The 15,634-nt window shown below is 44.6% G+C and overlaps 1 protein-coding gene across 1 annotated transcript in view; it reads left to right on the top strand.

Moving 5' to 3' along the window:
• Window positions 1-1,743: 1,743 nt before the first annotated feature.
• Window positions 1,744-15,634, top strand: part of TNR (tenascin R) — a 399,529-nt gene continuing 385,638 nt past the window's right edge. Inside the window, exon 1 of the mRNA XM_081824643.1 lies at window positions 1,744-2,193. The gene's annotated coding sequence lies outside the window, so the exon portion shown is untranslated. The remainder of the gene's footprint in view (window positions 2,194-15,634) is intronic.

The raw sequence follows: 15,634 nt of genomic DNA, 5'->3' as shown, positions 1-15,634 counted from the left end.
TTCCATTCACTTTTGATCTAAAGAAAGTCAGGAAAAAGTGAGCCACATTAGGTAAGGAATTCACAATTCTGAAAGTCTGAAGAAAATGTCAACAGCTCACTGAGTGCTTATTAGCTGAGTGCTTTGCAACAATTCAGCTCATCAAATTGCCATCTCCATCCTAGTCCTGTGTTAGGCACTAGGCGATGATCTCCTTTTGGTACAGAAATCGAGTGATGTGTCTTCTGAACTGATTTTAAAGCCTAGTAGTTTCCAACTTCATGAGATTTACAGCCAGTTTTGTATATGTGAAACTACCCAAATCACCAAGAGAATTAGTTTTCTCAGAGAATTCTCATCAGTAATAGCAATTTCCACAGTTTGTTTGGCACCCATAGTTGTAAATAATTTATTTTAAAAACTCAGCTGCATATAAATTTATTACAACAATCTAGACACTTTATCATAAACAAAAATAATGATAGCTATGGTTCTTCTATTTATTTCAGATGTTGTCACTTCTGAAGTGCACATTCATTGTATATAGAGGTTAATAGCATAAGCTCCATGGTCAGATGTCCTGTATTTCAGCCCCACCTCTGCTATTCACTAACTGTGTGATCTTTGGCAGATCATCATATCCCTCTGTGCCTCAGTTTCCTGGTCTATAAAGCTGTAATAGTAGCATCTGCATTATAGGGTTATTATTAAATGAGCTGATACATGTAAGGGCTTATAACAGTGCCCAACACCTGCTAAATACTCTATAAATGCTAACTATTATTATTTGCTAGGTATAAATTAAACATCAGAAAAGCGTTTTGGTAGGATTACCTTTAAATTCCCTGCCAATTCTACGGTTCTGTGTCTCTATACCATTCCAATCCCTCAGCATTTCTATTCAGTAGGGAGGGGGCAGCATTATCCACATTTTACAAATAGTGAAATTGAGCCATAAAGAAGGAAAATGTCCAGTAAGTGAGTGGCAGTCTGAAACGGGAACACAACTTTGTAGATGTAAGTACTAGGACTTTTTTCAGGAGGTTGAGACTATACACTTAAAAAACAGTGTAAGACATCCCTTAGGAGCCTCTGAGAAGTGACCGCTTGATGGCTCTTCTCTGCCACAGTTCTCTACAGACGCTCGAAGAGGTTGCTTCTCTATTCTCTCTGAGATGATCTCAGGCCGAGGCTTCCCATATATTTTTCTTACCAGCTTTCAAAAGAGCCATATTAGGGCATCAAATGAGGTGGTGACTAGATACTTTCTCTTCGTTTCCCTACATTTGTTGCCTCTTTCAGCACTCCAGTTCCGGGTTGTCCTAAGTATACACATAGTTCACCTGGCTGCAGACCCTGACTCTTCAAAGGGTGTCATTCTGCTGAGTCAGGACATGAAAGCACTTGAGACCCCCCACAACTCATCTTTCAAAAAACATTCTCTCAGCAAACAATTCCCACACCCCATTCCACCCTTTACTTCTGCAATTGTGGACAAAGAATCTGCAAAAGCTCCTGTCTTCTCCCTCTTCATCTGCCTCCCTCTCTCTTCCTATCTGGGTTAGCCAGAAGGAAGACTCTGGCTATACAGGACCCTCTCTGTGCAGAAGCAGCCCCCAGGAGTTTGAGGACGGAGATTGCTCCTGTGTCTGAATCTGAACTGTTTAAAAGGACTCAGGATGCTTTTCTTTTCTGTCCACTAGGGGGCTGCTTGTAGGGGGATGGAAAAAAACGAAGGCTTAAAAAAAAAATACATCATGCTGCTGAAATTTCAGCAAGAGGGGAAAAGAGAGAGTGCGTGAGAGAGAGACAGCAAAGCAGTCCCAGGCTTCCTTGTCTCTCACGTCAGAGGCAGGAACCTACTGTGCTAAGGCTGTTGGCTCAACACGCAGAGACCGAGAAAGGCACAGACACAGAGAACGAGAGGAGAGGGGTCCCCCCTGACCCAAGGAATTACCACCAGTGGAGTAAAGCCACCTGACTTTTTAATCTTATTTTTGTTGCCTCCTCTTTCTCCTTCCACTCTAGCCCTGTCAGCTTGGGTTTCATTTCTTTCGTGAAGCCTCCTCTCTTCCTCCCAGAAAAGGAGGAAGGAAAGAAAAGGGAGAGAGGTGGGTTCTCTAGGTGAGCGCATCAGCTGGTTCCAGCCCGCACAGACAAGAATTCTCTTCGCAGGAAGCTCCTCTCGCTCCCCTGCCGCCCACCCTCAGCCGGGTAAGTCCAGCGCACTTGCTCCTTCGATTTCCTTGCTAGCGTGATTTCAGCACCACGGAGAGCTATGAGATGCATTTTTTTTTTTTTTTTTTTTTTTTTGGTTCCCGTGTGTCTCTGTGTGTTCCTGCAAGGCGCTTGCACTAAGGTTACATCTATCTTTCTGCTTTCCAGTCGAGCAGTGTTCTGCGTAGGGAAAAGAAAGGCGCAAAACTGTGTCTACCGAATTAAAGGGGGATGTGGACTCTGGCCTTCGGGTGTGTGTGTGTGTGTGTGTGTGTGTGTGTGTGTGTGCTGTTGCATAAGATAGGTGAGGTCTGAGGTAAATTGCTAGTGGGTTTCTGTGTGTCTCCGTGTAGGGCTGTTCTTTTTCTATGTAGATAAGAGGGAGGGTTTGGGGAATTAGCCATGCACCTTCTTTAACTCTTTCAGGACAAACCGTGGAGGGAAAGTATTGCAAAGGAAGCCTGAGGGGGTTGGGAAAAGTTAGGCTCCTCTGTGAGAGCTTGGAAGAGGTGGCTTTTTAAATGTCAATTTCCCCAGGATCTCTGGGTTCTTGCTGTGGAGAGAGCCCAGTCTGACCTTTTACTTTCTCTCCTGGTGTGAATCCGTGGCAAGTGGGCAGGTGCAACAGGTGAGCAGCAGGTCGGGGTGGTTTTGGGGGCTGAGATCCCCCTGACTTCATGGTGGTAGGAAAGCATCAGTGTCTTGAGCTTTACAGAGGTTGGCCAATGTGGATTATACTACATTTACAAGAAGGCAAGATGTGATCTCCACTTTTTTTTTTTTTTGGTCATCTTTGACTATGTGTGGTTGGAAAGAGGACAAAGTCTGTTCTTTGTTTTCTACCAGTGAAAGACAGCTCAGGAGAAAGGCTTGTCTCCTTATGTCTGGGGAAGCGGAAGTGAACCTAGACCGGTCCTGACTCAAAAAGGCTTGAGGTAGTGCTATGTCCTCCAACACTGAGAGGTTCCACTGATGGACTCATCATTGCTTTAACTTCATTGACACTTTTTTTTTTGAAAGGTACTGCTCTGTCTCTTCTGCTTCCTGCCCCTCAGAAATATGTCCAATCAATTCTCTGCAACTGCCTTGGTTTTGCTTTGACAACACTATCTGCCTGTACCCTCCTGCCTTTCAGTTTCGCTCACAGCTGCTTGGGTGGGGTCATTCAACAAGTGGTATTGGGGACTTCAATCATCCATGTTTCCATGAAGCCAGCATTCCAAGGAGGAATTTTAAAGAGATGGAGCTTCTGATAAGAGCAAACCTTACCTTGAACTGGCCCCTAATTATTTAAACTTCTGCTCACTTTCTTTAAGAGGAGAGTCAGAATGGGTGGTTTCACTCCTTCCAACCCCCAGTGAACTCTAAGTTGGTGGCTCAGTGTTTTCCTTTTAATTCAGCATTCTGGGCCGCTCCTCCAAACTGAACAAAATACTCTCTGCCTCTGGTTGGGGAGCCTTCTGGGTGAGAGTCATAGTCCTGAGTGAAATGTCACTGTTTTTTTTTTTTTTTGGTGGGGGGGGACTATGCTTGCTATTGAATCCAGAAACCCTGGCATCTCCCTAGAATGGCAGGAAGTGGAATGCAGTGAGCAAAATAGTGAAATCAGAGGTTTTAATGGTAAGGAAAATAGATTGAAATAGACAAAGCAGAGCATCAGAAACCAACCCCGACTCACTGAAATTTCAACTCTCCAAACTCCTCCTATCCTTGAAATCTTCCAATTTGAACGAGAAAGTAGATAGATTTCTGCATGACATATCCCTGAAAGTTTAAAAGAAATTCATGCCCTTGCAGTGGACCCTATCCAAAGCCACCATTTATTACTGAAGTCACCATACTTAGTGGTCATTATTTCATTAATGCCCTTAAATTCTCTCTGAAAGAAGTGCTCGGTGTCATTACTGGACCAATTTAATAAATGGGGAGACATAGGCATTTAAAGTGCTAAGCTAGAGGGTAGCAAAAGCAGAAAGGAAATAGAACTTCTGGTCTCCTAATATTTCATCACCTGTGAAATGCAGAAATGCTCATGTGAGGGAGAGCAGGGATGTATTGCTCCCCAGTGGACAGATTTGCAACCGAGACCTTTTAGTGAACTCAGTGTAGAGCAGTGGCTTCTCCCTGGTGAAGAATGAGAATCAAGAGAATCTCAAGGTGTTTCTGGCCTTAGATTCTCAACCAAGAAGATGGCTAGGAGCCAGCTGAAGAGCTCTCTGGACATACTGTAAAAAGGAGAACTCCCAGCTCGTGACCTCGAGACTGGACTGAGGTCATGCACCTGATTTCCATACTCCCTTTGCCCTAGAAATCCCAGTTAAAGTCATCCTTCCAGGGCACATTGCCATGGATATTTTGGTTTTAGGTATTTGATGACTTTTCTCTCCTCTGAGCCTTCTTTGGGAGCAGCTACATTGAGTACTCTGTGTCTCAGAATATGGGAAGGATGACTAGGGAAAAGGGGAGGGCTGGGTTCTGGGCACCTACAGAAACCCTAAAAGAGGAGTGGGAGACTGGACACAAGCCCACCCCACATACAAAACCTCTGCTCCTTTGACAGCCCTAGCCTTCACATCTGGCCAGCATTTTGGAGAGAAAGCCACTGTATTCTCATAGCTAGCCCTCACTCATGAAGTAGGGGAGACTCACCTGGGTTGCCTCTGAGATCTAGGGGAGATGAGAGATGTCAAGAAAGGTGGAAGGAAAGAAAAGGTTGGCATCCTGCCCTATTCTCCACAACTCTTTTCCTGGAGAGTGCCACTGTTACATATATATATTTTTTAATTTAGGTATTGTTTGCATATAATAAAATGTACTGACCTTAAGTATTCATATTAGTAAGTTCTGACAATTGCATACACCCATTTAGCCACTACCCCAAACACAATATACAAGATTTCCCTTGTTCTTCTTTCTGATCAATCTTTCCCTCCCCTAATCTCATCACTTTCTGACTTCTCTCACCATGGCTTTCACTGCTACTTTTTGCAGTGGAAATATATTGCTTAATGTGTTATTTAATAGATGTGTCATGTAGACTATAGTAGACTTTTAAGAGAACATTTAAGAGGTCTGAGGCTATTGTTACTGGGTGGCTGAGAGTGGGGGAAGGGTGTATTCCCCATCCAAGTTTATGGTCATGGTGTTGGGAAGTCACATGGTCATTTCAAGTGTGTGAGTGAGTGTGTGTGTGTGCAAGCCACAATCAAATCCAAATAGGAAATAGGGAAGCCCTTGCAGGTCTCTACCTCTGAGCTTACCTGTTATTTGATGGTACAGAGCATGGAGATGATGTTGAAATTTCTATTAAAAACTTGGAATTGGGGGCGCCTGTGTGGCTCAGTCGTTAAGCGTCTGCCTTTGGCTCAGGTCATGATCCCAGGGTCCTGGGATCGAGCCCCGCATCAGGCTCCCTGCTCCGCAGGAAGCCTGCTTCTCTCTCTCCCACTCCCCCTGCTTGTGTTCCCTCTCTCGCTGTGTCTCTCTCTGTCAAATAAATAAATAAAATCTTTAAAAAAAAAAAACTTGGAATTGAGCATTCAGGTGGCTGGTCATGAGTCATCTCATCTGGGCTCCAAGAGGGTGAGGTGAGGAAAGAGTACCTGTGTGAACTTACTAGGGAAAGAGATAAGGAAAGGTCACTGTGATAGTGCTAATGCCATGAAATTCAACTCCATCCACAAAGGTCTTGGCTGAGGAGATTGCTCTTCCTCCTTATTCAAAAGTAGCTTTAGAACCAGAAGACTCTGGGACAAATCATGTACCATGATACCCTTATAGCTTCATCCAGCGATGTCCATTCCACTCCCATTCCTGTTTTTTTTTAGCAGTTTTTTTAAAAAAGATTTTATTTATTTATTTCAGAGAGAGAGAGAACAAGCATGAGGGGGGGAAGGGCAGAGGGAGAAGCAGACTCTCTGCTGAGCAAGGAGCCTGACTGGAGCTCCATCCCAAGACCTTGGGATCACTACCTGAGCTGAAGGCGGATGCTTAACCCACTGAGCCACCCAGGTGGCCCTCCCATCCCTGGTTGTAGGCCAGGTTGAAGAGTCTCTTCTATTATACCATGAAGAAGCAATGAATTTATCAGAAGATTTTGATGATTTTGGTGGGGAAAAAAAATACATGCATGCACACACACACACACACCCTACATGATTAGTCTTGTCACCTTGGCTGTCTAATTTTCTCCCATTCTGTATCTGTAGATGCTCTATGTTCAGGGATGTTGGATAGAGATGAGGCATTTTGTGCACAATTTGAGTATGAGGTCCTCAACTAACAGATTAGAATTTTTGGCAGTAGATCAGGGACTTTAGCAGGCCTCAAAATTTGTCTAAGTAGGTCGTAGAGCTGTTTACATGCTTAGTGGGCAAACATATACTTTGCCTTCCTTCACTCAGGAACTCTACTGAGCACTTTCTTCCCAAGCTCTGCTGCTTTCTGGGATTGCTTACCTCAGAGAATGCATCCAGCCAGCTCATTTATGGGAAATCTCCTTCCTGAGTTGGCTCTCCTAGCCAGGATCCCACAGAGTGGAGTGTAGGGTGCTAAGCCACTGGGCCATGACAAGTTAGAAGAGAGTCACAGTGAGGACTTTTGTTTATGTATGTATGTATGTATGTATGTATGTATTTATTTTTGATGTAGCGTTCCATGATTCATTGTTTGCGTTTAACACCCAATGCTCCATTCAATACGTGCCCTCTTTAATACCCATCAGCAGGCTAACCCATCCCCCCACCCCCTTCTCCTCTAGAACCCTCAGTTTGTTTCTCAGAGTCCATAGTCTCATGGTTCATCTCCTCCTCCAATTTCACCCTCCCTTCATTTTTCCCTTCCTACTAGCTTCTTCTTCTTCTTCTTCTTCTTCTTCTTCTTTTAATATATAATGTATTATTTGTTTCAGAGGTACAGGTCTGTGATTCATCAGGCTTACACAATTCACAGCACTCACCATAGCACATACCTTCCCCAATGTCTATCACCCAGCCATTCCATCTCTCCCACCCCCCACCACTCCAGCAACTCTCAATTTGTTTCCTGAGATTAAGAATTCCTCATATCAGTGAGATCATATGATACATGTCTTTCTCTGATGGACTTATTTTGCTTAATAATACCCTCTAGTTCCATCCCTGTCATTGCAAATGGCAAGATTTCGTTTTTTTGATGGCTGTATAATATTCCATTGTGTATATATATACCACATCTTCTTTATCCACTCATCTGTTGATGGACATCTTGGCTCTTTCCATAGTTTGGCTATTGTGGACATTGTTGCTATAAACATTGGGGTGCACGTACCCCTTCAGATCACTACATTTGTATCTTTGGGGTAAATACCCAGTAGTGCAATTGCTGGGTCATACAGTAGCTCTATTTTCAACTTTTTGAGGAACCTCCATACTGTTTTCCAGAGTGGCTGCACCAGCTTGCATTCCCACCAACAGTGTAGGAGGGTTCCCCTTTCTCCGCATCCTCGCCAACATCTGTCATTTCCACAGAGAGGATTTCTTAATGTCTAGGTAGAAGTTGTGCAGAAATCCAAAATTTGAATGATTTCCACAAAGCCAATTCCAGTAGATGATTTGGGAGAAGTGTAGAGACACACATTTGCCTTGTTAACTCTAGACTGTGTTAAAAAAGATCAGATGAGATTCCCCACCTAAATGGAGTTTCATCTTAAGAACAAGTTCAGTGGGAAGGGGAAATTGGAATAGGTTTTTAAAAGCTATTTTCAACAGTATATATGAATCACTACATCTTTATCTTGAAATATGACTTTGGACGAGACCTGTATTGATCTATTTAGAACACAGCAAGTAACCAGTATGCCAGTTGGCAAAGGGAGTTTCAACAGCCTTACCCTCTTCTCTTTCCCTTTTTTGCTTCCTTGTGATAAAGTATACATGATATAAAACTTACCAATTTAGCCTTTTTTGAGTGTACAGTTCAGTATCATTAAGTACATTTACATCGTTGTGCATAATGCTAATGCATAAGCTGGGAAGGACCCAGAAATGTGTCCACAAAGGTGAGGGCTATGTCTCCCCCTATCTCCCAGTATCTCTCTGGGGTAAGACATTACTACCATCCATCTCCAGAATGTTTCCATCTTCCCCAACTGAAACTCTATACCCATTGAACAATTACTCTCCTTCATGCCTCCCTTCCCCCCTGGCAACTACCACTCTATTTCTGTCTTCATGAATCAGACATGGTACCTCCTATAAGTGGAATTATACCATATTTGTCCTTATGTAACTGGCTTATAACACTTAGCATGATGTCTTCAACGTCCATTTATGTTGTAGCATGTGTCAGGACTTCATTCCTTTTTAAGGCTGAATAACATTCCATCGTGTGTATGTACCACGTTTTGTTTATCCATTCAGCCATTGATGGACATTTGGGTTGCTTCCTCCTCTGCTTCTTTAATTCTGGTCAGTTGCCTCTGCTTTACTCTCCAATAAATTGGGAAAGGGAGACTGTCTGGTCATAGCTCTTACTGGGGTTGAAATTCTTCCCTTTCTCCTATGAGAACCACACAGGTGGTTTCCTGGAGGCAAATCAAGGAGGATAAGTAGGGTGTTGGTGCATCCCCACCCCCCACTACCCTTTTCAGTTGGATCTGATTCCTGTACTCTGGCCCTCACTGGTAAGTGTACAACAGATGCAGTTCAAGTAGACTGGGATCCTAAACTCACCTCTATTCCCCCAATGAAGGGTGCCAGTCTTACCCCAGGGAGATACTGGGAGATAAGGGGAGACATAGCCCTCACCATTGTGGGCACATTTCTTGGTCCTTCCAAGTTTATGCATTATAAGGTGAGACTCCATGATGGGAGAAGGCGTTCTGGGGTCAGGGACAAATAAGCCAACAGACTCATTACAGTTTTCTGAAGATCTTAGCTCTGAAGGGTACCTCTGTCCTTAGAGCAGGGCACTTCCAAGATCACCCCTACTTGGTTTTTATAATAACATCTTATGCTTTAGTAGATGATTCAATAAAACGTTATTACCAGGATTCTTGAGGAGTTCATGGTTCTTTTAATCTGGATGTGTCTTTATCATAATATATGGTATAAAAGAGACAAAGAAGGAAAAGCCTAGAACATTGATCCCAGGACAGTATCAACCCAGAATGGCTAATATTTGACAACAGCTTAGCAATGTTTCTGGGCTAGAATTTGGTCTTTGATTTTAGTTCCCCTAAAAATTCACACTTCTGGGCCCTGGCAATTTGGATCTTTCTATTGCTTAATGATAACACCAGCCAACATGGAGTGAGTGCTTTCTATGAATTCCTGCCAAGTGCATGGCACAGAGAAGACCCTTAATAAATGTTTGCTGTTATTACTAACAACAAACACTTTAAATACTTTATATCATTTAGTGGCTAAAACACTGTGACATATGCTATTATCCCCATTTTACAGATGAGAAAACTGAGGCATGGTGACTTGTTCAACTTTTACGGCTAGGTAGTGATAGGGCTGGTTCAAAGTCTGTGCCTTAACCACTTTCTTCTGTTGCCTTTATCATTCCTTTGGCAATTAAAGATGGCTTCATTGTGATTTCTCTTAAACATCCTTAGAGGAATTTTACATCTTGCATTATTGCTAACCTTTTTTTTTTTTTTTAATACACAGTGTAGTTTTAATGAGGTAAGAACAGGGCTATTCCCATATGCTTCTCCCCCTATTGCTGATCTTTATATGTAAAAAATATAGGTGCCTCTCCACTTAGGTGATTCTATTAGGGCTGAAAGAGCCCAGCATAGGGCCTAGCATACAACAAAGCTCAATAAAAATTTTCTCATTTGCTATTGGTTCTGCTCAACCGAAGTCTAGGAATTCCTACAATTGTTTCCCTAGTTAAATAACAACAACAACAACAACAATAATACGAGTTACTATTTATGGAATGTTCACAATGGACCAGGCACTCTACCAGGCCATACAATACAGTATCTCACTTGATTCTCACAATAATGGGAAAAAATAGCTCTCATTTAACGGAGGTCACCATGTGAAGGGCTCTGTGCTAGTTGCTGTGTGTATCTCCTCCTATTTAATCCTCACAACAACCCAGGGGGAAGGTGGGCAAGGAAAACCTCCTCCAGCCAAATGAGAAAGGGAGACCCTGGTCTTTGCACAACTTGACTTGAAATAGAAGACAGAACACATAGACGGAGGGCAACAAATCTAAGTTCAGAGAGGCTGAATAGCTTGCTTGAGGACACACAGCTAGATGGTGGCAGGACTGGTTTTGAACCCAATCTTTTTGAAACAGAGCCCAAGTCCTTCCATTGTTCTCTGCAGCTTCGGTTTTGGCCATATTCTCCTCCTCCGGGCCACAGTTGCTACAAGAAGAAAGACCTGGGAGTTATGACCAGGAAACTTGGCTTCAAATTCCTGTTCCACCATGTCTGACCTTGCACCCTTGGGCCAGTACCTAACCTGTCTTAATCTGAGGTTCCTCATCAGGAGCCTCTCTACTATCCTCCCCACCCCAAAAAGCCTATAGAATTCATCAGATCTTCGTTAAGGAGTTCTTATGAAAATTAAATGGCACAGAAGTACAGTGTCTAGGACAGTGCCTGGCATGGAGCATGAATGGTTGAGCCACTTGCAAATTCCTGAGGCTTGGGGCCTGGGTGCAGCCTGGGGTACTTGTGTTTTAACAAGCTAACAATGATCTGGGCTGACCTGGATTTCACATTCTCCTCAAGTGCTAATGGTCTGGGCTGGCCCATGTTTTATATCACCTTGATTTTAAAAGCATGTGTTGGCTATATTTTCTTCTCCTCCTTCAGCACCAAGAACTCGGCAGGCTGATATTTAAAAATATCTGAAAGATGCCTTTTGCCAATTAATTACCTGGAAATTGTACTGGATTAAAATTAATTTGAGCCTTAAGGAGACACTGGATTTTTGAGCCCCATTCCTCACTCACCTGGGGACCACGAACCTTTGGATTCCTTTCCTCTTGCCTTTCCCTCCCTCCAGATTCTTTTGCCATTCTGACTTTTCTTTATGAAACATTTTCCCTTCCCTTATAATTCTGTTTTCCATAAGAAGAACATCTAACAGCCACCTCCTGGCTGGGCTAGAGTAATTGTTTGAATTTTTTGACGGTGTGCAATTTCAAAGGCTTGAGTTTATATAGATTACCTTGAATTTATCTCTGCAAGTGCCTCGGGAGAGAAGCTGCCGCCTGCTTTGTGAAGTATTGTAAACCCCGTGGCCACTGCTCACCGGCATCTGCATGGATGGTCTGTTTATCTAAAGGGATTTCTGCAAAACAGATACCTTAATAAACCCGGTTTTGCCAGCCTATCCAGCCTCTACCCAGGTCGGCAGTGGGGCCCTGGCCAAGGGAAAGGTGTTGGGAAGAAAGCGGCCCACAGCCCCATGCCCTTTCACCTGGCCAGCTGTGAGTGGGGAGGTACGTGCAGATGGGGAGAGGGCAGCACCAGGCCCGGGAGCCCCGCCAGCAGAAGGGGCGAGGCCCGGAATACCAGATGAGAGCCCTCCGGCACATGGTCATGTCGGAAAGGGCAGGGGCCACGCAGTCTATAAAGGGGCTGTCTCCCTCACGGTGACCTAGTCTGTGCCATGGGGAGCTAGAACTTATAAACCCAGCCATAAAGCCTCCCGTTCAAAGCCGTATATATTTATAGAGATATAAATGAAGTTTAATGCTAGCGAAACTCACTATAAAAGCAAAAGACTTCATCTGTATCTATACTTCAGGTGCAGAGCAGTTCAGGGCTTGCTGCCTTTTGCCCCCTGAGAGCGGCAGTGTGCATGCGCCCGCTCGCTCCCAGGTAGCCCAGCTGCAGGGCCAGCGGCGGGGTGGGAGAAGCAGGTCTTCTGCACACCTGCACCTGTAAGCAAGGCCCCCAGCAACTGTGCATTCCCCTTATCTCTGAGGGCTGTTTAAAGGCAGCGAGAAAAAAGGGAAAAAGGAAAAAGCACTGCCAAAATCAAGTGGCTTCAAACAGTCAGGAGTCTGGTTTTTAAATAAAACAGTTTGAGGAAGGTTGGCTTTTCATCCACCTTGGAAGCTGCCAGATTTCTGCTCCTCGGAGGTCCAGGTGGGATACAGCGAAGAGACTGCAAAGTCTGCGCTGACCTGACTGTCTTGCATCCTGTCACTGCCCACGTGGGGCTGGCAAAAATGTTTGGTGAGACCCTGACAAACAAGCATTTGAATCCTGGCTCTGCCACTTACTGGCTGTGTGACCTTGGGGAAGTCACTTGACTTCTCTGAGCCTTACTTTCCTTGCCCATGAAATGCAGTGAACAGTCCCTACTTCTCAGAATTGCTGCATGGGTTAAATTAGATATCATTTTGTATATGAAGGCTCATAATGGCCCTTAGCACACACAGGGTCTTCAGTCCATACGGTTCTCTCTTAATGCCTTGGAGCCTTTCTTTTTCTTTTCTATCTCTTGATGGAAGTGTCTTTGGCAGAAAACGTGCATTTTGAGGGTAGAGGTCAGGGTCACATGGCTACTTTGATGTATATTCTCGCCAGGGGCGTGGCCTGAGCCTGGCTGCAGGAACAAGTACATTGGGAAGACCAGCAGTGGCTTGCACCCTCCCCGCTTTTCATCTTGCTACCAGCTCTTCTCAGTCTTACACAGGCCTCTGGGCCAGAGTGCCCACGGCAGACACTCAGGGGAAGGTTGACTGATGATTGCCCCTGTAGTGGGACCTGTCTGTGTTCCTATAACTGGCTCCTGGAAAAGCTCAGAGGCAGGAATGCTGCCTACCTGGGGGTACAGTTCCCTGGGGAGTATCTTTGGGTTCCTAGGGGTGCCTTTCAAGACTTAACCCTCAAGAGGTCAGCAAATCATGCCAACGGCACAGTTTCATTCCTGGGTCAGCCTCCATCCAAGGGAGGGACCGAGTGGAATATTCTGGAGGAGAGGGAAGGGTGCTGTTGATCCGGACCCTGATATGTGCCGAGTGAGGGTGAGGGGAGGGAGACCACTATCTGTCAATCTCTTATTAAAAATGTTCTGAGGCACAGCGCAAGAGTTATTAAAATGCAGAGTAAGAGTGCCGTACGCTCCTCCCCACACCCACCCCTTTTTCATTTGTATTTTATCAGCTTAATTTAGTGAGAATGAAAGATTCAGGCAGCCATCCTTAGAGACTGGGAGGGAAAAAAAAATAAAGCCCCACCAGAGAAGGTCTGGGGTGGCTTCCTTGGCAGCATCCTCCCTCTGACCCCACAGCGGTTCCTCCTCAGCCCCCCAGCCCCACTTCTCTGTGGCTGTAGCCCAGGAGACAGTGAACAGTATGGAGCACGCTCTCTCTCTCTCTCTCTTCCTCTGTGTCCCTGGAGATCACATTTGACAGGCCAGGGATCCCACCTGACATCCCCAGCTCTGCCCCAGTGGGGAACCCCGGAGGAGACTGGACTCCTGCTCCTTGAAATGTTTGCCCTTTTCTTTTTACGCTCTTAAGGTCAAATGTTGTGAAAGGGATTATTAGCCCATGGCAAAAGGCTGCTAGGAAGGGAAAGAGACTCTTCATTTCTGAAGTTTTGCTCCTCACCCCAGAGTTAGACTCAGCAGCTGCCTGAGCAGACCCCGCCAGTGATGAGGTAGGAATTGTGGGGAGTGGTTACCCAAGATCTGCTTCTCGGATGTTCGGGATTTCCTGGATTCATAAATCACCAGCTGGATCCAAAAATAGCTCCATGCCTATTTTTCAGTAACATAATAATTGCTAACACCTACAGGATTAAAACTATTGCCAGGCAGAGATCTTAGTACTCCACACAGAAAAACTTAATAAATTTGTACAGTCACTTTTTGAGTGAGGTATGATTATTATCCCCATTTTACAGATGGAAAAACTAAGGCACAGAGAGATTACTTAATTTTCCTGGAGGTTTACAATAAATGGCAGAGCCAGGATTTGAACCCGAGAACTCTGTGCACTTAATTACCATGCTGTCCTGAGCATCACTCAGAAACTACCCAGGTTCTCCGTTGCCAGAGAGAGAGATGCAAAAAAACTGGAGAATCCTAGTCCTCACAAGCTTGTCTGAATCACAAAGGTTGGTTTAAAAATAAGACCAAAGCAGTCACTATTTCTCTTGGGGGCTTAGTGTTGTCACTTCTTCCACTCCCCTCCTTTGGGGAGTCATTCTGTTTTTTCAACAAAGCCTCATCTAACTCCTTCAGGATGAGAAAAGAATCCAGCTTCAAGGCAAGTGAGTTTTCTTAAATGCATTTTCCTTCATCCAATCTCACAAGGTGGTGAAGGTGGTGTCAATTCTCATCTATTCACAAAAGCCTCATTCACTTTGTGGTTTATCCACTTTGGGGATTATCTGGACCACAGTTGTAACTACCCATTCACTTGTGGGATGCTTCTTTTAACTCTGCTCTGCCATTGTGCAAGATGAAACTCTTGTAACGGATTCTCAAATGATTGGTCCAGCTGGGAGGAGTATGGCAGGCAGATGCCGCAAAGCCCAGTTTGTTCCTGTTGAGGTTTCTTGTTCAGCTGTGAGGATGGAAATTGCATACCAGCGGAGGTCAGGACCACTTATGATTGCAGGGGAGACAGGTAGTGTTGGCTGGGGGCATAGGGCAGCTGGAAGTAACCCAGCTGTATCTCTGCTCTGTAGTCAGAGATGGGGATGGTGGCAGGATATCAGCCAAAGGAGCAGGTGGACTGTGCAGTGCTTTAGAGCATCCCCTAACCCCAAAATGTGCCAGAGAGTGTGGCAGACTGAGCCAAGAGGCAGGTTCATCCTGGAGCAGAAGCACTGGGGACAGAGGAGGTATGGGCACCCCAATGCAGGCTTGGTTAGAAGCTGGTGTTTAGTTCTTGCACAGAGGCTGAACCAGGAACTTTGGGGTGGGGAATGCATATCCCAGCTCTGGGTAAGGTGATTCAGGGCTGAGAATCTATCCCAAGCTTGGGCCAACCATCCACAGGCAGGAAGACACAGAGTTAGAGAGAAGGGCTTCAGTTCTGAAGACAGTGGACCTGAGCTTAGATCCTAGCTCTGCTCAGCTCTGCCCTCTTGATGAGGTCGCTCAATCTCTCAGGGCCTCTACTTCCTTGACTCTAATGTAAGGATGCTAACACCTCCTAGGAATTTCGTGAAAATTGAATAAGGTAACATCTATAGCACTCCTGGCACTTTATAAGTATTCAGTAAATGTTGATTACCTTTTCCCAGTAGCAATAACTTCTTACATTGTTGTGCTTCATAATTTTCATAATATGATTATATATTATTATATTTGGTCAACCATTTGAGAAGGTAAGCAAAATGACTCTTATTAATTACTCCAATTTTATACATGGGGAAATTACTATAGTTTGAATGGCTTGTCCAAGATAGCACAGGTGGTAAGTGACAGAATTGAGATCACAAATCTTGAAGCTTTGGATT

This window comes from Leptonychotes weddellii, chromosome 6, assembly GCF_054177405.1.
Source record: "Leptonychotes weddellii isolate Sample4059 chromosome 6, ASM5417740v2, whole genome shotgun sequence".
NCBI lineage: Eukaryota > Metazoa > Chordata > Mammalia > Carnivora > Phocidae > Leptonychotes > Leptonychotes weddellii.
The sequence above is the reverse complement of the archived record's forward strand: the minus strand, read 5'-3'. Positions and strand labels throughout refer to the sequence as shown.